Source organism: Neofelis nebulosa, chromosome 4, assembly GCF_028018385.1.
Source record: "Neofelis nebulosa isolate mNeoNeb1 chromosome 4, mNeoNeb1.pri, whole genome shotgun sequence".
In the NCBI taxonomy this organism is placed as follows: Eukaryota; Metazoa; Chordata; class Mammalia; order Carnivora; family Felidae; genus Neofelis; species Neofelis nebulosa.
In genome coordinates, this window is record NC_080785.1 from 969,378 (window position 1) to 995,614 (window position 26,237).

Consider the following 26,237-nt stretch of genomic DNA (forward strand, 5'->3'; position numbering starts at 1 on the left):
CCGAATCGGAAAGGAGTCTCACAGGGCTCCACGCGCTCTGGGGTCTCTGTAAACCCCCCTCAGCAGGCTGCAGCTCTACCCAGGTGAGAAGGAGCGTCCTGTGTGCAGCTTTCCGGAACATGCCTGTTATGTTTAAGTGCTTTTCTCTTCGACGTTAAACAGATTTAATCCCTTTAACACTTCACGATAAGACACACTGAGAACACTTGTTTTCCATTTTGTCATAATACTCATCCCTCTGAAGAACCCCCCGGATCTGGTGTCAGAGCCACAGTCGGTCTTGGACATGTTTCCTTTCCTCTGTTTTAAATGATGTGTTTTCGCCTTTTCTGTACCATTTCCACCCTGACTGAACGGCTGAGATTCCACAGCACAGCTGCACAGAGAGGAGACGCAGAGGCCTCGCCGTCCCCATGCTGCAAGTGAACCGTGGACGTGGCTGACACGGTCCCTCTGATCCTGGTGGCACTTGTCTCTCCGCTGCTCGCGGGCACCGGCCCGGCGTGAGCTTCTCCAGAGCCTGCTTGGGATTAAGCCTGTTTAACGGCCTGGTGCTTCTGAGATTTCTTCACAGGGAGCACATGTCTCCGCTGCCATGAACCCCTTTCTGGGTTCGTTTAAGGGACATCACTTTCACTGAGCTCGCTCGTGGTTGAGAGAGTGACGCTCCCCGTGAGACAATGGCAAAGGAGTGGAGCTGTTTGTAACAGGAGGCGCGTCACTTAGGGTGCTGAGGGGCAGGTATGGGTAGGGTCAGCCGGAGCCCAGGGTTGTGGGGGGCGGGGGGGTGGTGAGGCCGGCGGGCGCCTGGAACGGGCAGATGGAAAGGTGCGGGCAGAGCCCCAGAGGCAGGTGCGTCTCAGACCTTCTCCGCCCACGCCCTCTGTCCTGGCTGGCGGCAGCCTGGGGTAGTGTGACCTCGAGGGGACGTGGTGGAGAGAAGGGGTGGCGGTGGCTGACCGTCAGCCAGCCGTGCTCCTGTGGCTCTCCAGGAGGCCCCCGCGTGCAGCAAAGGAGTGACAGTGCCCACCCCGTGATGACAGACCCAGCGCGTCCCACAGGAGGTGTTTCCCGTGGTGAATGGCCGAACCAGACTTCATATCGCTCGTTACTTAAAAAATTTCCCCCAAATCACCCACAGAACCCATGGTCACTGCTTTTAGAGGAATCCGGTGAGGCTCTCCGTCAACACTCACAACCCAGTTTTCATCCTTGGGATTTTGCTCCCTTCTGAAAAGAATGTCAGAAACCGACGAACGAGTGGATAGGACATCAAAGGAGATCACTTATGATAAGAAAATGTTATGCATAATAAACATTAGCACATGTTTAGCAAAAAAAATTTCCTCTCGTAGAAGTCATTCCCATGTTAATTTAATCCTGCTGTCTAAGATAATATAATCTCTTTGAAACAGTCTCGACTCCAGTGCCCAGGGACCTTTCCTGGATCAGAGGCCGAATTTCCATCACCTGATGAGCTCATCTGATGCGACAGCCTTGGATGCAGACGGGGAGCCTCCTGTCAATAGCTTTTCGTCAGAGACAAAGGGAGGCGAATGTCCACATTCATCCCCTCCCCTCATGCATGAGTCACAGCAGCTCTCTGCTTTTCCTCGGTCTCTACCTGGTCATCACCGCAAATTTCAACTTCAGCTTTTGTGTCTCGAGCTGGCTGTGCCTGCAGAGCTGTTTACGGACGCCTGGCGGCCTTGTCTATCTGTTTGAGTTCAGCGTGTTTTGACATGTAAATTTACATGAGGCATATTTAATCAGTCACAATGATATGCTAATTGGATTCATCTGGGAACTGAATAAAACGCACATTTGAAGAAAAATGGAGTGCACTTATTACCAGCTGAGACACTTTGTAATCAGGACTGTGCATCATCGAAACGCAGAAAGATAAAGAGGCCAGGTACTTGGTAGGGCAACATGAGGGCCCTGATTCAGGTGAGCTTTTCCAGCTTCCCAGACACGCGCGCGCGCACACACACACACACACACACATGCACACACGCGCACGGCTCTCCCGGTGAGTAGCTCCTGCAACGGGCCTGTCGTTGTTCTCCTCGGTGCTGACACGCGAGAACCTTTGGGGCACTCGGGTGCCTGGGGGGCTCAGTCGGTTGAACGGCCGACTTCGGCTCAGGTCATGATCTCACGGTCCGTGGGTTCGAGCCCCGCGTCGGGCTCTGTGCTGACGGCTCGGAGCCTGGAGCCTGCTTGGGATCCTCTGTCTCCCTTTGTCTCCACCCTTTCCCCACTCGTTCTCCCCTGCTTTCTCAAAATAACAAATAAACATTTTTTAAAAAAAGAACTCACAGAGCACCTCACACCAGACCAGTTGGTAAATCCATTATGGGTGTGTGAGCGTGTGCGAGCGTGTGCAAGCATGTGAGCACAAGTGAGCATGTATGTGAGCGTTCATAAGTGTGTATGTGAGTGGGTAAGTGTGCAAGCACATGTGAATGCAGCCATGTGCAAGTGTGAGCATGGATGTGAACATGAGTGTGTACATCAGTGTTTATAAGTTTGTGAACGAGTATATGCAAATGTGTGAGCATGTTCAAGTGTGCAACCATGTGTAAGTGCATGAGAGCCTGGTGTGTGCATGCAAGCATGTGAGAGTGCAGGTATGTGTGAGTGTGAGCGTGGTGTGAATGCATATGGATGAGTGTACAGAGTTGTATGCGAGTGTGTGCCAGTGTGGAGGTGTGCTAAGGTGTGTGAGCATGTGTGCAGGCATGTTTGAGTGTGCAAGCACTGTGTGTGGCTCTGCAGGCATTGAGAGTGCAGGCGTGAGTGTGAGCACGGTGTGATTGTGTTTGTGTGTAGGAGTGTGAACGTGTGTGCGAGCACAATCAAATGTGCATATGTGTGTGAGTGTGCAAGCCCACGCCTCACCTTCATCCCTGGAGTCAGAAACCAGCGAAGGGAAGCGAGTGCCCCAGGGCATCTGGACCCGTGGCATGGCTCCGGGAGCACCCGCCGGTGGGGACAGAGCGTCTGTGGGTTCTTTACCCCCTGTCATTACACACCTGCTCGCCAGTGTCGGGCACGTGGCACGGGCAGTGTGCCTTCTGTGTCTGGTGTGCGGGGGATGGACTTTTGGAAATCCAGTGGGCTTCTCTGCACAAAGCCGCGGGTGTGAGCGGTGGGTCTAGTGCAGCTTCGCGGAGACAGGGTTGGCCAGCCTCCGACATTGCTGGTGTCTTCCTACGTGCGCTGAGAGGCGCAGGGACGGATGCACTTCTCTCCCTGGTAGGCGGGCACGTGGGGAGCAGGGAACGAGAGTGGCAAGACCGTGGGAGAGAGAGGACCGTGACGGGTCCTACCAGTCCCGCCCTCGGGGGGGGGGGGCGGCGGTCACAGGGCACCTGATGGCAGGGCCACCTGCGCCTGAGGAAAGCCAGGAGCCCAGGCGCAGAGCGCGTGGCCCGTGGGTCTTGGATAAGCCTGGAGACAGGAGTCAGGAGTTCTCTCGTGACTGTACCTGGCGCACCCACACGTGTCTGTGAATAACCAGAGGTGGCGGGCTTGAGGCAGGTGTCACGTCGACCTGAGCTCATCTCTGCTGGGCAGGCTGGAGTTCACGGAGCTGAGGAGGTGTTAGAGAAAATCGCGTCCACAAGTACTTACGACGCATGACTTAGTAGAGGTTTTGTTCTATAAATTATGGCTTTCTTTGATCTTAAGAGAATACAGAAATAAAAACACAGTTGTTTTTAAAACAACCCATGAAAGTGTGCACTCATTGAATGGTTGTACTCCTTCCAAAGTAATTCTGTCGACCGTGTTTGAAACAGTAACCTTTCTCAGGCCATTTAAGTAGTTTGGCTTGAATGGATCTTTGCAGAAATTTGCTGGTTTTGTGAATCGGGGCGCTCACTGCTCTGCATGTGTTTTATTTTTGGCCCAATGAGACGGGATGGTTAACAGTGGTGCCTGGACCACTTTCCTCTGCTTTAGCTCCCCCTGGCACCAAAGGTAACCGCATGGTGGTTACCGAGCACTGAGAGTCTCCCAGGCAGCAATCTTCGACGTGTGCATAGGGGTGAGCCCCGAGCTGTGCAGTGGGTGCCCTGAAGTGGGCTGAGCTCCCCAGGGAGCTGCAGGGCCGGCAGAAGGTCCAGGCGAGTCTAGAGGAGCAAGTGAGGAGACGGGGCAGGAGAAGGCAGGGTGACGGCGGCTTCCACCGAGAGTGGTCCAGAGTCGTCAGCAAAGGCAGCATGGACGTCCACCACTGGGGAGATGGGAGATGGCGGACGGTGGCCGGAGGGGCCAGGCAGACGGTGAGGCGGGGCAGCTCCACTCCTCTGGAGGAGGGGAGGCCTTTCGACGGGAGGTGGGTTCGCTGGTGGGACCCGAGCCCTGGAAACAGAGGTGTGAGCAGTGCCGTGGCTCCGGAGACCCGAGTTTCAACCCTCACTTCCTCCTCCAGCCATTGATAGCATGGTGACGAGGACATGACCCCCAATTCGTGATGTGCCCCGAGAAATGGAGGAGCCATCACCCGGCCACATTCAAGTCCAGGAACTCAGCCTCAGCGGGATGGGGGTGCCAGTGGCGGCGGGGATGTGGCACTTATGTCACTGTGAAGTGACGCTTGCGTCACTGCGGTGTGACCAGTGTGCCTAAAAGTGAACCATTCGGGTCTGCAGAGCCCAGTCACACTGCCTTGCCATTGGGAGAACTTTATTCTGAGAAAACAAGGGCAGCCGCTCACACCGTGGCTTTGTCCAGAGGAAGGTAGCACGTGTGGCCTGAGAGGAGACTATTCTGATGCCGCAGAGCTGGAAAGGTACCATGTTCCCCAGCCTTCTGTTAGGGATGCGCACAAACAGGAAAGTCAGAAGAACGGTACCTAACCGTACACATGTGTGTGTGTGTGCTTGTGTACCTGTGTGTATGCGTCCACGTGACCGCGTGTGCGTGCATGCTTGCGTACATACGTGTGACCGTGTGTGTGCACACATGTCCATATACGTGAGCATGTGTGTCTGTGCATAGGAACAAGTGTGCGCACATGTGTGTAGGCCTGCATGTGTGCGTGCCCACGTATATGTGCGTACACATGCTCCTGGTGTTATATTCTCTAGATACACGTTTCGAGAAGAAAATGCCCTCACGAGAAATGTGTACGCACCACCTTGGCTGCCCTCCGTGGCCGCCTGTTTTCTCTGTCCCTGTCACTGCCCAGTCCTGGCATCCCCTTGTAGGTGACAAGGGTCTGCCTCACCGGGGTCCTGTCTCTGCACAGCATCTCCACTCCGGGTCGCCCTGCACAGCCCCAGCCTGTCTTTCTGAGTTGCCACTAGGGTCAAGAACCTCTGAGTCCCTCTGCTCCTGAGCCTTGGCTCCCTCCGTCCCCAGGCACCGGTTATACCCTCCCTCGGCCACCGCGATGCCGCTGCTGGCTCTGTCCTGCGGCCCCCGACCCGCCGCCTGGTGCCCACACATGGGACGCTGCCAGCCCTTCTCTGAGGTCTGGGATGACGCCCCAGCCCTTTCTTGGAGTTACTGCAATATGTTCTGGACATTGCCACGTGTGTCCCTCATTTCCTCCTGGATCAAAGGCCCTCTGGGAGGGAGAGGAGACTAACCACTTGGCTTGCGTTGCTGACAAACGTGGTGCCGGGGCTCCCGCTCAGGCCCGTCTGGCTCCGGTGGCCATGATGCTCCATGGGCAGGCCCTGTCTTCAGGGATTGCGTTCCTCTGCGTGTTCCTCGGAGGAGGCGTCCGAGTGTGCAAGGTGCACTGTGAGTAGGGTAGGCGCACAACAAACACTGGGGACGGGCGAATTCACGTGAGGCAGGAATGTACCTGGAGGCTTCATGCAGCTGGGGGACATCAGACCTCCCCTCCGCGTCAGCGACTCACCTCCCTTGTTAGTCGTCTGCCTCTCTGCCCCCTACTGATCTGGAAGGATTAAGGTTAAATTAAAACTGAACACGTGATAGATTTAGACAGACTTCTTGGCAAGCTGGTGCCAAGCTTGTGCTACGGGCTAACACACCAGGAGCAGGGAGAGGGCTCAGCTCGTATGTGGCAGCAGAAATGCACTCCCCCGTTCCCCAGGTGTCGAGTTAGGAAATGTGCTCTGAGACACAGGAGCATCTCGACAGGTGCTCCCTGTGCCGGCGCTCTGGCCCCTCCTGAGGTGTGGGCCATGCTCCCTCTGTGCCGGCGCTCTGGCCCCTCCTGAGGTGTGGGCCGTGCTCCCTCTGTGCCGGCGTTCTGGCCCCTCTTGAGGTGTGGGCTTGCTCCCTCTGCGTGGGCCATGCTCCCTCTGTGCCGGCGTTCTGGCCCCTCCTGAGGTGTGGGCCGTGCTCCCTCTGCATGGGCCGTGCTCCCTCTGTGCCGGCGTTCTGGCCCCTCTTGAGGTGTGGGCTTGCTCCCTCTGCGTGGGCCATGCTCCCTCTGTGCCGGCGTTCTGGCCCCTCCTGAGGTGTGGGCCGTGCTCCCTCTGCATGGGCCGTGCTCCCTCTGTGCCGGCGCTCTGGCCCCTCCTGAGGTGTGGGCCGTGCTCCCTCTGCATGGGCCGTGCTCCCTCTGTGCCGGCGCTCTGGCCCCTCCTGAGGTGTGGGCCGTGCTCCCTCTGCATGGGCCGTGCTCCCTCTGTGCCGGCGCTCTGGCCCCTCCTGAGGTGTGGGCCGTGCTCCCTCTGCATGGGCCGTGCTCCCTCTGTGCCGGCGCTCTGGCCCCTCCTGAGGTGTGGGCCGTGCTCCCTCTGCGTGGGCCGTGCTACCTCTGTGCCGGCGTTCTGGCCCCTCCTGACGTGTGGGCTTGCTCCCTCTGCGTGGGTCGTGCTCCCTGTGTGTAGGTTGTGCTCCCTCTGTGCCTGTGCTCTGGCCCCTCCTGAGCTGTGTGTCGTGCTCCCTCTGTGTGGGCCGTGCTCCCTCTGCGTGGGCCGTGCTCCCTCTGCGTGGGCCGTGCTTCCTCTGTGCCCGTGGCTGGCCCCTCCCTCTGTGTGGGCCGTGCTCCCTCTGCGTGGGCCATGCTCCCTGTGTGTAGGCTGTGCTCCCTCTGTGCCAATGCTCTGGCCCCTCCCTCTGTGTGGGCCGTGCTCCCTGTGTATGGGCCGTGCTCCCTCTGGGCCGGTGCTCTGGCCTCTCCCTCTGTGTGGGCCGTGCTCCCTCTGGGCCGGTGCTCTGGCCCCTCCCTCTGTGTGGGCCGTGCTCCCTCTGTGTGGACTGTGCTCCCTCTGCATGGGCTGTGCTCCCTCTGCATGGGCCGTGCTCCCTCTGTGCCGGCGCTCTGGCCCCTCCTGAGGTGTGGGCCATGATCCCTCTGCATGAGTTGTGCTCCCTCTGTGCCGGTGCTCTGGCCCCTCCCTCTGTGTGGGCCATGCTCCCTCTGCGTGGGCCATGCTCCCTCTGTGCCGGCACTCTGGCCCCTCCTGAGGTGTGGGCCGTGCTCCCTCTGCATGGGCCGTGCTCCCTGTGTGTGGGCCGTGCTCCCTCTGTGCCGGTGCTCTGGCCCCTCCCTCAGCGTGGGCCGTGCTCCCTCTGTGTGGGCCGTGCTCCCCCTGCGCCTGTGCTCTGGCCCCTCCTGAGGGGTGGGCCGTGATGCTGCATTCTCACTGAGCGTCTGCTGTTGAGAACGGGCTGCATCGGGAGCTCAAAGGTCAACTCTAGGTCAAAGGTCAACTGCAGGTACCTGAGGGGCAGTGTGTTGGGAAAGACCGTGCTGGCAAGTCCAGGATTTTGCATTTTGCTCCTGGGTCTGTCACTAACCAGCAGTGCAACAATTAGCGAGCTTCTTGTTCTCCTGATTCCTCAGGCTCGAAATGATACGACGGGAAGATTTTACTGCCCAGTCTCTCACATCTGTTCCCTGAACTCAAAGACCCCTAGACACGCTGGCCATGACCCTCGAGCTGCCTGCACACCCCCCGTCTCTCCTCCGCCATCCCCTCGGCTTCTTGTATGTGATCACTGACGGGAGGACTGAAGACGCAGGCCCAGGCCAGGCTGCGGGAGCCTGTTGCTTCAAGGGGCGCATAGCTGGATGGTCAGGGTCTTTACCCCCGAGAACGAATCACTGGAAATACGATGAACGTGAACATCTGTCCCATTTACTTTTTCTAATAAAAAAAGTCCCTCTCAGAGCGACTGGCTTTCTGTACCCATCACCGCCTTTGCCAAAAGCAAACTCTGATGCTGCATGTTATATACGAATGTTTTCCAAACAGCCCTCGATGGTTTTCAGCCGAGTCAGATGCCAGGTGCTCAGCTGCACTGTAGCTGGTGTGGTTTTGACAGCCACCCCTGGCCAGTCCCCTTGTCAGTCCCCTGACGAATTTAGTGGGCGATCCACACGCGGGAGCTTAGCATGGTTTTAACGACAGAACCTTGTTTGTCTGTGTTACAGGGAACGTTACTTAACAATAACCCAACAGCGATTATCGGTATAAAACTCAGGCATGTTTTACTGCGAAGTAAAATAGTGTTTTACTCAGCATTTTGGGCCACGTTCATTGTTCAGGATCTTTCCCGGCTACGGTGTTCCTCACGGTGGCTTCCAAGTGCTCCTCTGGAGGCAGCCGGCTGACCCTGGGACACCAGCCCCCCACCCAGCACTCCTTCACGATGGGGCCGCTTCTGCTGGTGCATGCACAGAGAAAGGCCCCTGCTCTGAGCCCCGCAGAGCTGACACCCAGAGACCCTCCTTCCCAGCACGGTGCCTTCTCCCCTGCGGTGTTCCCAGGGGACCCGTCTGTGCTCCACCTGTGGTGGCTGTCCTCCCAAGCCCCTGGCGGGTGTCCCTTCTTTGGGACTGCAGATAGTTTAGAGCCGGCCCCAAGTATTCCCTGTTCAGTAGGAACAAGGACATGGGTGGGAATGTTGCTTTTTTGTGTCTAATTCCTACAGAGGTGAGGCATCTACAGGGATGGAGGGGTGTGAGTCCGACACAGATGAACTAGCGGAAAAGATCGCCCCTTTCTGCTATCGATGGTTCCCTCCTCAGCCCCTCGCCACAGCGCCACGTGGCAATTCTCTCCCGTCACCTGTTACTCACCAAAGGCTGCCAGGGAATCATGTAACTCAGATAAAGTTACTTTAAATTTCCCGATCTTGAGCATCCCACAGGGTTGCTTTGAGAGTTCATTAATTTTTTTTTTTTAATTTTTTTTTTCAACGTTTATTTATTTTTGGGACAGAGAGAGACAGAGCATGAACGGGGGAGGCGCAGAGAGAGAGGGAGACACAGAATCGGAAACAGGCTCCAGGCTCTGAGCCATCAGCCCAGAGCCTGACGCGGGGCTCGAACTCACGGACCGCGAGATCGTGACCTGGCTGAAGTCGGACGCCCAACCGACTGCGCCACCCAGGCGCCCCTAGAGTTCATTAATTTTATGAAAATAGTGGTGCCACGATGTACTATGAACACGTGAGATGTGCTGCAGGTGCCCAGCGTGTCCCTGCCTGCAGTGCTCTGACCGTGTTCTTCCCTCTCCGCACCGTGTGCCCCCGCTGTGTCCAGGACCGTGGGCTGCGTGGGTTAGGGGACCCACAGGTGTTCCGAGTGAGCCACAGTAGGTTCATCCTGCAGGTTTTATGTACCGGTGACACCCTGACCCAGTGACATGGGCTCACCTGTGCCCATCTGCCAGCAGTGCCCATCCGCCTCCTGGGACGTGGGCTTTCCAAGGCGGTCGTGGGGCCTTCTGGAATCGTCCGCGGTTGCAGGAAGGCTTGCCGGCTCGGGTGCCGTCAGATCTAGGGAAGTTTCGTGGGCACGTTCGTAAATGTCACGTTCTGCTGCCTGGCAACCGGTCTCTGCTGCGGGTGGCCCAGGAGGCGAGGTCACACCCTTCTTCCCTGGGCTGTGTGTGCCACCCAGACGCTGCCTGTCCTGCGTGGAGTTTGCTGTGGGCGACATGGTTTTGCCGATGAGCGTTTTTGTCGGAAAACTTAGCAACCCTTTAATTTAGGCGACAAGGGTGAAAGTTCTGGTCACGTCCCCAGGCCAAGTGTAGCTGCTCACGTTAGGCGGGACACGTTTGCACCTGGGACCCCCTGAATCAACAAGGAGGAATCTCGTTAGTAAAGGTCACAGTCTGGTGTGCACAGGGTATTAGCACCTTGCATTTGTTCACACAGATCAGAGGAGAGGTTCCCCCTCACACAGCGTGTGATCTTAGCCCCCTGGGGCCTTGAATTTAACTCTCCTCCTGTCTTCCGTTTCCCTTGACTGCTATAGGGTGGCCAGACGATTTGCGTGCCTTCCAGAAACTTCACGGATGTATATGTATTTGTGTGTGTGTAGACATATGGAATTTACAAATGAGCACAGTGGCGAGATTTCCTTTCAGTGATGATAACCGACCGTAATATAAATATATTCATAGGTAGTTCATAAAGCCTGTCTTCCAATGCTGTGCCAGCCACAAATCTGAGCGCCAAGACTCTCCTCCCTGGCACACCGACAGCGGGTGTCCATCAGCGCGGCCCGAGGTCTGCAGGGAACCACGGACCTGTAGCGGCCTGTTGTCCGTGTTTTCACTGAGGAGGCAGGAGCGGCCTTCAGGGACTGACCGAGGCAGCATGTAGTTGACAGTGCAGGGGTGAGGCAGTGAAGGGCCATGGCGTAGGTGGAAATATTGTGTCCTTATGTTCGGGATTATTTCCAGTACGGGAATCTTTCATTTCTTTCCGCCGTTGTCATTCCTGCCTGGACTGCCACATGGACGGCGTGGTCATAACCATGGCCCTGGCTTACCTGAGCTCGCACCCTTGTGAGGCGTGTGTTGCTTTGCTTTGTGGCTTATCGCTAACCAGAACGCGCCACTCAGCAGGAGTGCTGGACCGAGTTGACCACGTGGCATGGGGTTTCTTTCTCAGCCCTGTGTCTCCCTCCCTGGCTTCTTTGTGCCACAGTTTGGAAATCCACGCGGTCACGTCTCTGGATGCGAAGACCCTGGGTGCTTTGGCGACGGTGCCTCCTGGCTGCGTGCTGTTGCCGGCAGGGGAGCGTCATAGCTGCGTGCCCCTCAGGGTCTCTTGGTGTCCTTAATTACATCTTTCCCTGCAGACACCTCTCTTTTGACGTCGATCCTGAAGGCTTAATACAGGTGCTGTCTATACACAAAGCACTCAAAACTGTGAGATTAGTAGGAGCTCTGCAAGATACACGAATTAGTATGGGAGACGTGGCTTGAAGCAAGTCGGTCTTTTCAAACACGGACTTCGTCATTCGTGTGAGGGGAGTGCTACAGGAAGAGGCAGCATGGCTGCAGCAGTTAGCGAAGACGGACGGCTGACCTTACAGGATCCAGACCCACATAACTTAGTGCCTTTTTCCTGAGCCTAAATACTCACATATCCCTTTGGTCATAGGTTTTCCAACAGAATAAATATTGACTCTGTGTAGTTTTCGATTGTTTCTGTATGTTAATGGTATTGAGAACTACTTGGGAGGGGGAGTCAATTTTTATACAGGTAATGTATCTTTATTCTTATTTTTAACTTCCTTTAATAACAAATAGGTCTGTTTCAATTACCTCAGCTTTTCTGCTGTTCCTGAAACATTCCCAGCAAGCTCCCCACTCCTCTGCCCCCCACCCTGCCCCAGGGCCTTTGTACTGCTCTTCCCAAAGCTTGGAATGCTTCTCCTTGGATATTTGCATAGCTTTTCTATAGATCCGATTCTCACCTATATTGTTTTCCTTCTCTCTGAAGAGCTTCTTTTCACATTTCTTTCAAGGTAGACCAACTGTTGACAGAATCCTTCATTTTTTGTTTATCTGTACAAGTATTTCTCCTTTCTTGTGAAGGATAATTTCACTGGATACAGAACTGCTAGGTTGGTGTGTGTTTTTTCTTTTACACCTTAAATATTTAATTTCATTCTCTTCTTGTGTGGTTTCTGAAAAAGTAAATGGAGCTCTGCCTTTGTTTCTCAGTAGGTTAGGAGCTTTTCCCTTTGACTTGTTCAAGATATTCTCTTTGTCTTTGATTTTCTGCAGTTGGAATATGAGATGCCATAGTGTAGATGCTGGGGTGCATTTATACTGATTGGTGCTCTCTAAGCTTCCTGGATCTGCGGTTTAGTGTCTGTCATTGGTTTTGAAATTTCTCAGCTGTTATTATTTGAAATGTTTCTTCTGTCCCTTTCGTTGTTCTCCTTGTGGCGGGCTCGCTGCACGTACGGCCACCTCTCACAGCCCGTCCTACCCTCCATGGGCGTTCTGCTCCGTCTGGGTCACTTTTCCTCTCTGTGCAAGGCAGCTTTAGGAGTTTCTGTTGACATATCTTCAAGGTCCCTGGCTCTCCCATCAACCACGCCTGGGTTTGCCCTTGAGTGCATCAAAGGTGTTCATCGTTTCTGCTACAGTGTTTTTGATTTCTAGCATTTAAAAAATTCTTTCTTCGATTTTCCGTCTCTGTGCTTACATGACTCGTTGCTGCAAGTTGTCCACTTTTTCCAATAGAACTCTTAGGGCATTAATCACAGTTATTTTATCAACGTTTTTTATTTATTTTTGGGACAGAGAGAGACATAGCATGAACGGGGGAGGGGCAGAGAGAGAGGGAGACACAGAACCGGAAACAGGCTCCAGGCTCCGAGCCATCGGCCCAGAGCCTGACGCGGGGCTCGAACTCACGGACCGCGAGATCGTGACCTGGCTGAAGTCGGACGCTTAACCGACTGCGCCACCCAGGCGCCCCAATCACAGTTATTTTAAATTCCTGGTCCAATAATTCCAAAATCTCTGCCATATCTGAGTCTGATTCTGATGTTTTCTTTGTCTCTTCAGACTGGTAGCATGCCTTGTACTTTCTGTTTAATGCCAGACGTGATATTCCAGACAAAATAATGGGTCAATGGGCCTCTGGCACAAGGCTCGTGTCTACCTGGCTGTGAGTTGGGCTGTTTACTGTGCGCTTGGCCGTAGATGTCAGAGGCTGGAGTCCCCTCTGGTGTCCTTGCTTTGTTTCCTGTTTTCTTCGGGGTTCCCTAGAGAGTTTAAAAATAAGGTCTGAGCTGTGCAGCTCTAGCAGCTATAATTCCCCATTATTATACAGAAGGGTGATTGATGTGGAGGGAGGGGAAGTTTTGTGGTCCTGTGATCAGGTCTCAGTCTTCTGGTGACCAGTGCGCCTAGGTTGTGACTTCACGTGTGCTTCTCAGCCTCTCTTCTCCGCTGGATGAGGCAGGCGGGCTGGAGTGGAGCACGTGTGTATAGCATTTATGATGCTATAAATGAGAAGATACATTTGTATTTATAAGATGTTATAAGCATTACATATTTGTATATAAACACCATAAGTTTGTATGTAAATGCTACATAGTACATATAGTATAAGATTTTATTGTATAATGTATGGTATTATATTTGAATATTCTTTGTCAGTAAATTATGTATGTTACAAAAATAAAGATACAGCTTATCTTTTATCTTTGTATACGATATCTTTTACTGCACAGAATTTTTTAGAAGTTAATCTTATCAAATTGATCAATATTTTCCTTACGGTTTGGGTTTTTTGGATCTCCATCATGGTATCTTTCTCTACAGTGATGTCACAAAAATGTTCGCCAGTATTCTTTTCTAGAATTTCAGTCTTTAATCTGTCTGGATTTTTTTGCTGCTGTTGTAAGATGGAATGTTATCTCTTTCTACTTAGTCAACTGTCCTGGCACCTTTTATTGGATGGTTTAAATGTCCTCTCTTCCTCCAACCTATGACATCATATCTGTTCTGTGATGTCACATCTCTTGTACACCCCAGTCCCACGTGGAGGTGTCAGTCTTCCTAGCTTCTCAGTTCTACTCCATTGCTTGTATTTGTCAGTCTTTCCAATACCACGCTTCTCAAGTTCATAAAGAAGACAGGCGAGATTTTATTTATTTATTTACTTATTTATTTAAATTCAGGTTAGTTAGCATACAGTTAGGGTTCATGTCAGTAGTAGAACCCAGTGATTCATCTCTTACACACAACAACACCCAGTGCTCATCCCAGCATGTGCCCCCCTTCATGCCCATCGCCCATCTAGCCCATTCCCCCACCCCCACCTCCCCTCCAGCGGCCCTCAGTGTGCTCTCCGTATTTAAGAGGCTTTGATGTTTGCGTCCCTGTTTTTATCTTATTTTTCCTTCCCTTCCCCTGTATTCATCCTTTGTGTTTCTTAAATTCCACATAAGACTGAAATCATATGATACTTATCTTTCTCTGCCTCACTTATTTTGATAGGTTAGTTTTTTAAACTGGAATTCTGTTTATTATATAACTTAGTTTGGACAGAGCTGGCATATGCCCAGTATTGGGTTTCCCACCCACTACATGGTATAGTGAGTTTTTTATTACCACTTATTTAGTTATTCCTTTGTCATCCAATGACGTTTATTATTTTTATAGAAAATTCTTAAAATATTTTGTTAAAATTTTTGAAGCACTGTAACATGGGAATGGACTATTTTTTAAATTAATTTCTAGTTATTTAAAAATGCCAAATTAATTTGGTACAATAATTATGGAAGACAGTATGGATGCTCTTCAAGATTTTAAAAACAGAGTTACTATATGATCCAGCCAATCCCACTTCTGGGTATTTATCCAAAAGAAACAAAACCCCCATGTTGAGGAGACAGCTCACCTCTGTGTTCATCACAGCAGTATTTACAACAGCCAAGACACGGAAGCAACTTCAATGTGTGTTTAAAGGGTGAACAGATAAAGAAATATGTGTGGCGTATAAACACAATGGAATATTACTCAGCCGTAAAAAAGGAAATCTGGCATTTGCAACAACATAAATGAAGTTTGAAGGCACTATGCTAGATGAAATAAGTCAAGCAGAGAAGGATAAATACAATGTATTTTCACTTATATGTGGAATCTAAGAAGTCCAAACTCATAAAACAGAGGAAAATGGTGGTTGCCAGGGGCTGGGTGGGCACCTGGGAATGGGGAGATGTTGGCCAGAGGGTACAGACTTCCGGTTATAGAATTAATAAGTTTGGGGGACCTAGTGTACAGTGTGGGGGCTATAGTTAATAATCCTGCGTCATATGCTTGGAAATTGCAAAGACAGTAGATCTTAAATGTTCTCACCGCACAAAAACAGGAACTGGGTGAGGTGACAAATGCGTTGACTAATCTCACGTGGTGATCATTTCACAGTGGATAGTGAATCACACCCTCGCATCGTGTGTCTTACGTTTACACAATGTCATATTTCGATTATATCTCCATAAAGCTGGAGAGATGGTGAACAGCTTAACTTTTTTAAAAAGAGAGAAGGAAGAGATGAGTATTATTTTGTAATTGGTTGTTGCTCATGTAAAGACACATTGTTTTTTGCTTTCACCTTATGTCTTCCATCTCTGAAGAAAATTCGTAGTAGTTGTAACTGCTCGGTCACAGATTCTGTATGTAGGAAAGCATGCTGACAGCTTCAAACTGTTTTCTTCTCTTCAAATCCCATGTATCTTTTTTTAAAGCTACCTAGTATTCTATGTACCGTTAGAGAGATGGAGTGTTGTGTCAGTATTTTCGTCAAACTCGAAGAGAAATTTTTCAGTATTTCATCTTGACAAAAGATGATCTTTGCTGAAAGACTTGAGTAGATAACCTTTATTGGATTAAGGAAGTTAATTTGCAGTTTCTTAAAAAAATTTTTTGAATGGGTGAAATACTTGTTCTTGAATCTCTGAGATATTATTTGGGTTTTCTTTCCTTTAATCTCTTAGTAAAATAAATAACATTGATTTTCTTTCTTTCTTTTTTTTTAATGTTTATTTATTTATTTTTGAGAGAGAGAGAGAGAGAGAGAAAGAGAGCGAGCATGTGAGCAAGGGAGGGCCAGAGAGAAAGGGAGACACACAGTCTGAAGCAGGCTCCAGACTCCCAGCTCTCAGCACAGAGCCCGACACGGGGCTCGAACCCGCAAACTGTGAGCTCATGACCTGAGCCCAAGTCAGATGCTCAACCGACTGCGCCATTCAAGTGCCCCACGTTGATTTTCTGATGTAGGTTTTTGCCTTTCTGGGACAGACCCTTTTTGGTCATGAAGTTTTGTTTTCCTTTGTTGGATTCAGTTTGATAGCATTTTTTTGAGAATTGAAATTCACTTATTTTTCTTGTCCAGTTTTAGTAGCAAGGTGATACTAACCTCATAAAATAAGTCACACCTGCAGGTGTGGACGCCTGCCGGAGGCAGGGGTGTGCCCGCTGGGCCCGGGGCTTCTGCAGGGGCAGGGCCACGAATGCCGGTGTCAGGCTCTATTCTTTTCAATTCACTTTTGGCGTTTTTGGTGTTTTCCTCCTCAAAATCAGGCATCTTGTTGAGGTTTTCCAGTCAGGTCTGTGGTTTGGTGTCTGTGAACCTTTGCGTGTGCTGCCTTGTCCCCCCTCCATCCCCGACATTACTGTTTCTACTGTTTCCTTTCGTGATGATCGTGATGGCCGTCTCCCTGCCGTCCTCATCTCTTCACGAAACCGGCATTGGTGTGTTTGCAGTGCTCTTTACTGTTTTGCGTTCCGTTAATTTTCGCTGTTAGCGTCTCTCTCAGATTATTACACCGTATTGATTTCCTATGCTGTTAATTCTGTTGTTTCCTTATCCTTTTGAATTTTGCTAAAACCTTTTCATTATGGATTATTTATAATTTTTTATTGTGAGCTTATCTTTGATGCCTTTCTTTTTCTTAGGAGAATCATGTGGAAGTTCCAAAAACGCTCATTGTTGGAAATGTTCCCTTAAAGTGATTTAAGTTGGAGTGGTTCCAGTTGGAGTAGTATGCGAAGAATATGACTGTTTTATCGTATTAGGATGTGATACCTCTGTGTGATATGCACTCTAGGTTTCTCTTTCTCACGGGAGATGTTTTGGTTTCCATCCAGAGCATGAAGAAGAGACAGTAGGGACGAACGGGTTGTTCTGACCTGTTTCCTACAGCGGGGGCCGTGGGGAGTCTGCCCGGCTCACTGCCCCTGGGCCTCGTGCTTCCGTGCCGATGTCAGGACCCGCACTCTCAACCCGAGCACACCCCACCCACCCCAGCCTCTCAGCGCACACTTGCTGTTCCGGCCTGCGTCTCTCTGGTCAGGGCATCTGGGGACTTCCCTCCCTTTCAGGCTTGGTTGTGGATCAGAATCTTTGTCTGTTACGTTGTATTTGGCGTATCCGTGCGTTCCGTGTCCGTGTTGTTTTTAGTGTTTGCCTCAGTCTGGAGGCCTCTCGACTCTAGTCTTATAGGTAGGGTGCCTGTTGATTATGAAATTAGAGTATTTAAAAGTACACATTTTGCCACACGGATGCTTATAAAGACGGTGGCATGTCGTAGATTTTTCCAGTCTGATCTCTAACTTCTCGTTCTCCTGAACTCACACGTATCAGGTAGGCCGTGTGTTCTGAGTCAGTACAAAAGAAACAGTAGCTATAGTTTTAAGAAGAATTACTTAATTGATCCTGCTTTCAATTATAGCATTGTGTTTAACTTAGATAGCAGGCAAGAGTCCTGTGTGGGACTTTCACTGGCAGGCGGGTTTGTGTGTGTACCCGCATCAGCCTGCCCCCAGGGACGTGGACGTCCACGCTGCCGAACGCTGGCCGGCCCTGTGCAGCCACGCCTGCCTTTAATGCTGCCAGCACGAGAGCCCCCGAGAGCCCCCGGCCTCTGGTGTGACCCCAGACTCTCTTCGCTCTATTCAGGAGGGTGTCGGTACTGGGGCGAGGAATCCAACCACCTGCCCCGAGTCTCTGGGTCCCTGCCTCTCGGTCTGCGCACCAGACATCACAGATGGGAGCCCGGCAGGGGCTGGGGTGCGATTCTGGCCCTAACTACCCAGAGTTGCCAAACTTGGCAGGTGAGGACGCCACCCCCACATGACTGCCCTCGCTTAGACATCCACTGCAAGCACGGGGGTCCCCAGGCCTCTGCACACCTGACCAGCCCTGTAAATGTGGGGTTCCCACGTCTCCCCTCAGGTCTGATAATGCACTAGACTGACTCTCAGAACGCAGGAAGGCTCTGTCTACGATCACAGTGTTGTTACCAACCGGGACCACTGAAGGAAGGGACACACAGGATGAGGTCTGGGTGGGTCCTCTCTCTCTCTGGAGCCAGGACGTACCGTTTTCCTAGAGTGTTGACGCAGGAAGGCTCACAGAGTCCTGCCCCCGGGGACGTCACCTGAACCCGACGTCCAGAGTCTTCATTGGTTTCGTTACGTGGGCACGATCGATCGATCCGTGGCTGGGGGGTGAACACGGTGTCCAGGGGTCAGGCTGTCACCGCGTGGCTCAGCCTCCGTCTCATGACTGGCCTCTCTGGAGTGCCAGCCCCCATCCCGAGCCGCCTCATTAGCACCGGCCACCAGGCGTGGTCCAAGGTCCAAGGTGGCTGTGGGCCACCGGGAATGGCACAGACTCTCTTATTGCCAGCAGGAATCCTGGGGATTTAGAGGCTTCCTCCCAGGAACGGGGACAAAAGCGGGATGAGGTGCAAACCACCGGCAGGACTGAACTGCTGATTTTCTGGCCCCTCCTGTCTCTCCTCCCTCCGTCCCCAGAGGTGAGCACGGGGCTCCCAGCCCACGCCGGGCCCGCCTGGGGCCCGGGCCCCGAGGCTCCTGTCTCTCAGACTCCTGCCTCTGGCCCAGAACCGTCCCCACCTCCAGACCAGAATCCTGTTCCCTGGACCACAACACTGAAGGTGGTAGTTGGCCGATCGCATCAGTGAGCGACCTGATGGACACATCCGGAAACCCTGCTTCTAGAAGTCTCCTTCCTCTGCAGGACGTAGCAATGAGGATGGCCGCTCATGTCTCTCAACCCCGCAGGAGCCCCTCGTGGCAGAGCACAGGAGACGATCGCTCACCGTTCCCCCTTCCACACGGAGTGTGGTCCCCCCAGCCCCACTGTCTCGCTCCGCCGTGGGGGCAGGTGGGCGAGCCCTGCCCGTGCCTGTTCTCCGTGAATCTGTGTCCACTGTGTGGAGTGCCCTTTGCCCTCAGCTTGCCCGGTCTGACCCTCACCAGGCCCAAGCTACTTCTGACACATACCCAATGCCGCGTACACCCTGTGTGCTCTGTACAAGCTGCCTTTACCACTTTTGAATTCGTGTTTCCGGACTGAAGGGTTGCTCACTAGAGACCCTCCTCCTGTACTCTGACGTGGCCCTGCCTCCCTCCGGACTTTAGCTCTGAGACCCACACAGCTGCACACACACAAATGTGCTTACGGCTAACTGGCCTAAACAGAAATTGTAAATACACTATGCTGATTGGGTTGCCTGATTTGCCACTGTCCCCCCAGTGATGGAACTGGAGACTTGCTTTTTTTACTACTTTTTTCCCGGAAATAATTACGGCTCCTTGAGTTAGATTTGAGGTGACCTCAGCACCTGGACACTTGTAACTTTGACTTTTACATCCTGCCAGTATTCTTTTTTTAAAAAAATTGTTTTCTTTAACATTTCTTCATTTTTTTGAGAGACACAGAGAGAGCACAAGCAGGGGAGGGGCGGAGAGAGGGGGAGACACAGAATCCGAAGCAGGCTCCAGGCTGAGCTGTCAGCGCAGGGCCTGACACGGGGCTCAAACTCATGAACCGTGAGATCATGACCTGAGCCGAAGTCGGATGCTCGACCGACTGAGCCACCCAGGCGCCCCCGCGTTGTGCCAGTATTCTTGCTACGCTTCTGATTCTCCAGGGAAAATCAGCCACGGGATTACCACCTGTTTAAGGGACAGGACAGGCCCTACTTGTCGGTGATCCGTGTGCCTTGTCCAGTGTCCAAAAGACAGTTTTGGAAGGATTATTTTAGTAAATATTTGCAACTGTAGGCACTTACAGGGCCTTGTTTGAAAGATACAATTAACATATAACGTTTGGTTAATTGATACACAGAGCTACATTTGATACGTATATAAATAAGCAGATTATAAACGTTGCCGGCTCTCACCTTCTTGGGGCTGAGAAAAGTCACCTGTTACACGGCCTCATCATTTAATGTGTACGTAGAATGCGATTTCCTGCCTGAGCTTGGGGTGTGTCCCATGGGGACCACTTTTCTCATGAACAGTGGTGAGGTCTCACCCTGTGAAAGTGTGGCGAGGGATGATGTCTGCCACAGTGCGCCTTGGGCTCTCCCTGGGTCCCCTCTAGGCCAGCACAGCAGGTGCTTCCGTGGGGCGTGGGGTGTCAAACCACACTCTGCCAGGAGAGCTGCCGGAGCAGAGCCGAGAGCAGCATCTCTGCCCCGGGAGGGACGGGGGGATGGAACTCTCACTGCCGTGGTCCCGGAGGAGAGTACCCGACCTTCATCAGAGCGCCGGCCTCCCCTTCCCACTGGCCTCTGCTCTTCCCGCAAAGTCGTCCTAGGCCCCAGGGTGGAGCCCTGAGTACAGACACTCTGCTCCCTGGAGCCGGGTGGGGGGCTGGTCCAGAGCCAGCGGGCGGAGACAGGCCCCTTCCGCGTGGGGCCCCGGCTCCGGGCTCACGGGTGGGCGCGAAGGCTGGAACGGGAGACCTTCCCACTCAGCGTGCTGCAGAAAACAGCCAAAGGTCCCTTGAAAGTGAGAGCCCGGCTGCTCGGAGCGTCCTCCTGAATCAAGAGTAGGAAACAAAGGAAACGGAGAGACTTCAAAGGGTTCTGTGGCCTTCGGAGCCTCCAGCTTCAAAGCAGACTCTCTCTTTTGTAGTTTTACTCCGACGATAATTAACACATTTTAAATACCGTACGGTAAACAGCTCACCTCCCGATTTCTGCCCCCCTTTCCTGCTGAATGATTTAAATTGTTTTCTGGCTTTATGTGTCACTTTGTTTAGTGGCTCCTGACCTTTTTCCTTTGCTTTTTTTCTTTTTTAAACAAATGGATAGTAACATCCACTGAAGATGAAAATACCTTTTGGAAAGTTGGCGTGAGAAAACTATTCATAGAAAATCTCCTTTGCTTGCCCTTCGTGTATCTTTTTCTAAAGTCAGAAAAGGCATTAATTTCCCAATTCCCGAATAAGCATTATCACTATATGTCTCTATTTTAAAGAGAAACATAAGGCAGCTGAGAGGGCTTCTCACTGTGTGGAGTGACAGCGTTTGGCACAGACACGCTGGTTATAGATGATGGTCTTGCTAAAATTCAGGGCATTCCTGCCTTTTTACTGTTTGTTGCTCTGCCTTTGGTGAGACCTGGCCTTCTTTGAAAGCAAAATGGACCCCAAGTGCCGACTGAGGGAACCCAGGAAGCGCAGGAATGCCAGAAAACAATCAGACAGGTGTCATGTGAAATTTATCGCCTCAGCACTGACGTTTCCATCACTCCAAGATCAAGGCGGTCCGTCATCAGACAGAGTCCGCTAGGACAGACACGTGGTTCTGATACTGAGTTTGGAAAACCCGGAATGTATTAAAGACGGCAGCGGCCCGGCTGACAGAGCTGTGGCGTTTCGGCTCCCTCCACCGCGGCCTGTCGAATTCGACGTTATCTGTGGGTCGTCAGTGTCTGTTGCAGACTACTTGAAGGCGTTATTTCCTTCTCTTCCATCTCCAGTTCAGTGAGCACAAGGTGGCAAAGGGTGACTTCGAGCCAGAACGCGAGAAGGTCTTGGGGAAGAGCCTGGGGGCGCCCCCTGCCGGCCCGCACGGCAGTGCTGGGTCAGGAGGGCTGAGAGGCTGGGCCGGGCTCCCGGGGGCACCGGGACGGGACTCAGGGCGACATCCCGGGGGGGGGGCCGAGCGCAGCCCCGGCGGACGGTCTCACGCTTCCGGAGCCTGGAAGTCCGCAACCAGGGGCTCAGCAGCATTCAGGGGAGGGTCCTTCCTAGACTCCACCAGCTTTTCATGCTGCTGGTGGTGCTTGGGGTCTTTTTTGTGGGTGCGTCTCCTCAGTGCGCCTGTCTTCACGCGGCCGTCTTCCCTGTGTGTCCCTGTCTGCCGTTTTTATGAGGACATTAGTCATACTGCATTAGGCCCACCCTGATGACCTCATTTTAACTTGATCACTTCTGGAAGCGTCCTGCTTCCCGGCGGAGGCAGGTTGACGGGAACGGCGGCTTCGGGCCCGGCTCAGCAGCCACGGGAGGGACACAAGTGACGCTGTCTCTCACGTGTCTCCCATGCTCCTCAAGTCTGTCCAGCTTACGTGACTTGCCTCTTGGGGAACTAATTTCTGTACTGTCTGCCGTGAAAAAGGAGCTGGCCTCCACTAGAAGGTAGAATTTCCTCGTGGAGGTCCTACCTCTGAGCCTGCCGCCATGGGCTCCTCCAGCCGTAATCCCACTGGGTATCGCTGTGTTCAGGGAAGTGTTTCTTCCGGCGTGACTCAGGATCCTATCATTCACATCTCTACGTGTCTTTGGTTATATTTGAAATTGGTGTATTAATTCAGGCTTACAGATAAAATGTTCCCCCCATTTTTATCAGCTGCTTTTCTGCTTTGGGGGGAGTGGGGAGGAGAAATGCATGGTCTGATTATTTCTAACTGCTGGGTGGACACAGGGAGCTGCTCGCTGAGGGTGGCTGGACGTAGGGGTGGGCATGCGCTCCCCTCTCTTCTCAGGGAGGGTCTCGTCTTCACGCTCGGCTGTACGTGGCACTCTGTCCGATACTGCTTCTCCACCTCTGCTTCAGTGACACCAATTCACTCTGACCCTCACTGCCTGGAGTTCACACAGGCCCCACACGTGGGGGGCTCAGTCCCACGGGACCATCCCGCATTTGAGATGGCAGCCGCAAGTCCGGGCCCCCCTGCTTCTGAGCAGCTGGCTGTTATTCGGACGTTCTCTGGACGCCCTCCTCTGGCTCAGTGATTTGCTAGAGAGGCTCACGGAAGTCTGGGAAACAGCGTGCTTACCAGATTACCTGCTTGTGACAGAGGGTCCAGCTCAGGAGCACCGGACGGAGGAGACGCACGGGCCAGGGGTCGGGGTGGGGGCAGAGCTTCCCCGCGCCCTGCAGGTGCACCAGCCGCCCCGCACCTCCGGGTGCTGCCCGACCCGGAAGCTCTCTGAACCCTGCCGTTGAGAGGTTTTTACGGAGGCTCCGTTCCTATGGCACGATTAATTAAATCATTGGCTATTATTGATGGACCGCCTGGGAGTCTCAGTCGCTTGAGTGTCCGACTTTGCCCCAGGTCATGATCCTGCGCTTCGTGGGTTCGAGCCCTGCGTCCGGTTCTGTGCTGACGGCTCAGAGCCTGGAACCTGCTTCGGATTCTGTGTCTCCCTCTCTCTCTGCCCCTCCCCGACTCTGTCTCTCCGTCTCCCAAAAATAAATAAACATTAAAACATTTTTTTTAAATCATCAGCTATTGGTTATTAACTCAGTCTCCAGCCCCTTCCCCACCCTGGAGTGAGGGTTGGGGCTAGAAGTTCGAGGCCTCTGATCAAGGTTCTGTGTTGTGGTGACCAGTTCTACCCTAAAGCCATCAGGGGTCCCTGAGGTCACCTTGTCAGAACAGAGATGCCCTTATCATCCTCATCACTCAAGGGACCCGAGGGTTGTAGGAGCTCTGTGTCTGGTAACGGGGATAAAGACCCAGCGTCTTTCTGTGAGGCCACAGGGAGCCTTCAGAATTTAGGAGTTCTCATGTTGAGAGATGTGTCTGTCTGTCTCCTTGGGGTTCTCATGGGGGCTGTTTCGAGGAGGAGAGTCACGCGATTAGCCCTCACGGAGAAGGCAGGACAGTAGGTACCAGTGATCTGCCTCCTGAGACGTGGTGGGCAGTGCTGTGTCAAGATCGTCGACGAGCACTCTGCTGGAGCACTTTTGAGTGCTCTTCAGAGGTGAGGACTGGTCGACTAATCGAGTTAGCAGCCCAGTGATCTGGTTTGGACGTGAAGATGGCTGTTTTTGCCAGGTTCGTTGCTTTTCAGCAGGCAGTCTTTGTTGCAGTGGTGGCTTGGCTGTGGCCCTCGCCCCTTCCGGAGGTCCTGGTCCCTGAAGCAGAAAGGAAGATGTGGCTTGCTTCTTATGCTCTGTGCTCACTCCCCTTTCGTGGTGTTTGCACTCCTGCCCTACGGGGTGCTCACTCGAAGCTGGCGTCTGCTGGCTGACCACTGCCCCTCGCTCCGTGCAGGGCGGTCTCCGTCGCAGGTGCCGGCCTTTGGGCCGGACACACGGCTCTGGGGACAGAACGGCCCCTCCGTCGGTGCGTCACGAGTGGGGGGCGTTCCTCCCAAGGCTGCTGTTCAAAATTGTCTTTTCCTTGCAAAACACCAGTCTTTTGTCCCGTAGTGAACGTCGGTTAACTGAACTCGCTTCTCTCTTTCTTGTTTTAATTTCCATCCTATTCCTCATGGTCTCCTGTTTGTAGGCTGGGCAGGTATTCTGTTTTCCTGTCTCCTTCCCTGTTTTCTTCTTCTCTCTCTTGTCAGAACGGCTTTCTCCAAGGGTTTGGGACAAAGAACCCATGGGTCCTGGTGCTGCCTCCCTTTCAGCTCCCTCTTCCCATCTCTTAGTTTTCGATTTTTTTGCCTCCTTCTTTTGCCCCCTCCTTTCTCCCTCAAACAGATTTTTCACCTGTTTTTTTTCATGTAGGTCTTGCAAGATTCACTCCTTCAAAATAGTGTACCAACAAAACCTGATCCCCAGAGACTTCAGGAAAAAACCCAGAAATGGCAGATGTTCTCATGGGGTTATTAGCTGTAGAAAGGTTCAGAGAATTTTCATCTGACCAGGAGAGAAGATGGCTGGGTGGGGAGACCAGCTGTTGTCCTGGGGACTCGAACACTAGGAGGAGACTGAGGGATGCCAGGCCAGCTGGTGTTGGATCCTAACATTCAATGGGGAAGTGCAGATGGCCACACCAGCAGGTGCCCCGGGGACTGCAACGCTAGGAGGAAGTAGCTGGTGGTCATATCGGCTGGCACGATGGGACTCGAACCCGGGGAGGAGTTACCAGGTGGCCACGCCGGCTGGTCCGATGGGATTCTAACCCGGGGAGGAACTACCTGGTGGTTACACCGGCTGGTCCAATGGGATTCTAACCCGGGGAGGAACTAGCTGGTGGTTACACCGGCTGGTCCGATGGGATTCTAACCCTGGGAGGAACTAGCTGGTGGTTACACCGGCTGGTCCGATGGGATTCTAACCCGGGGAGGAACTAGCTGGTGGTTACACCGGCTGGTCCGATGGGATTCTAACCCGGGAGGAACTAGCTGGTGGTTACACCGGCTGGTCCGATGGGATTCTAACCCGGGGAGGAACTAGCTGGTGGTTACACCGGCTGGTCCGATGGGATTCTAACCCGGGGAGGAACTAGCTGGTGGTTACACCGGCTGGTCCGATGGGATTCTAACCCGGGGAGGAACTAGCTGGTGGTTACACCGGCTGGTCCGATGGGATTCTAACCCGGGGAGGAACTAGCTGGTGGTTACACCGGCTGGTCTGATGGGATTCTAACCCGGGGAGGAACTCGCTGGTGGTCATACCGGCTGGCACGATGGGACTCGAACCCGGGGAGGAACTAGCTGGTGGTTACACCGGCTGGTCCGATGGGATTCTAACCCGGGGAGGAACTAGCTGGTGGTTACACCGGCTGGTCTGATGGGATTCTAACCCGGGGAGGAACTCGCTGGTGGTCATACCGGCTGGCACGATGGGACTCGAACCCGGGGAGGAACTAGCTGGTGGTTACACCGGCTGGTCCGATGGGATTCTAACCCGGGGAGGAACTAGCTGGTGGTTACACTGGCTGGTCTGATGGGATTCTAACCCGGGGAGGAACTCGCTGGTGGTCATACCGGCTGGCACAATGGGACTCGAACCCGGGGAGGAACTAGCTGGTGGTTACACCGGCTGGTCTGATGGGATTCTAACCCGGGGAGGAACTCGCTGGTGGCCACGCCGGCTGGTCTGATGGGATTCTAACCCGGGGAGGAACTAGCTGGTGGCCACGTCGGCTGGTCCGATGGGATTCTAACCCGGGGAGGAACTAGCTGGTGGTTACACCGGCTGGTCCGATGGGATTCTAACCCGGGGAGGAACTAGCTGGTGGTTACACCGGCTGGTCCGATGGGATTCTAACCCAGGGAGGAACTCGCTGGTGGTCACACCGGCTGGCACGATGGGACTCGAACCCGGGGAGGAACTCGCTGGTGGTCATACCGGCTGGCACGATGGGACTCGAACCCGGGGAGGAAGGAGGGGTCTCTAGTTCTACGTGGACTCTTTCATTCAGCCATGTTTTTTGGATACACTAGTTATTTCTAAATATGTTCTCTGTCTGAAGCTCAAATTGGATATGTTCTTTGTTTATTTTACACTTTTAAAATAAAAT

The 26,237-nt window shown here is 53.0% G+C and overlaps 1 protein-coding gene and 1 long non-coding RNA gene across 7 annotated transcripts in view; one reads left to right on the forward strand and one right to left on the reverse strand.

Moving 5' to 3' along the window:
- The window catches only part of PTPRN2 (protein tyrosine phosphatase receptor type N2), an 831,667-nt gene that overhangs the window by 411,694 nt on the left and 393,736 nt on the right, over nucleotides 1-26,237 (forward strand). The gene's annotated exons all lie outside the window — the stretch shown is intronic.
- LOC131508654 (uncharacterized) lies at nucleotides 9,344-13,669 on the reverse strand. Its single transcript, XR_009260071.1, has 3 exons — nucleotides 13,483-13,669; nucleotides 12,665-13,204; nucleotides 9,344-12,441 (listed from the first exon to the last, which is right to left on the reverse strand). It is a non-coding gene; the product is annotated as an uncharacterized LOC131508654 (long non-coding RNA).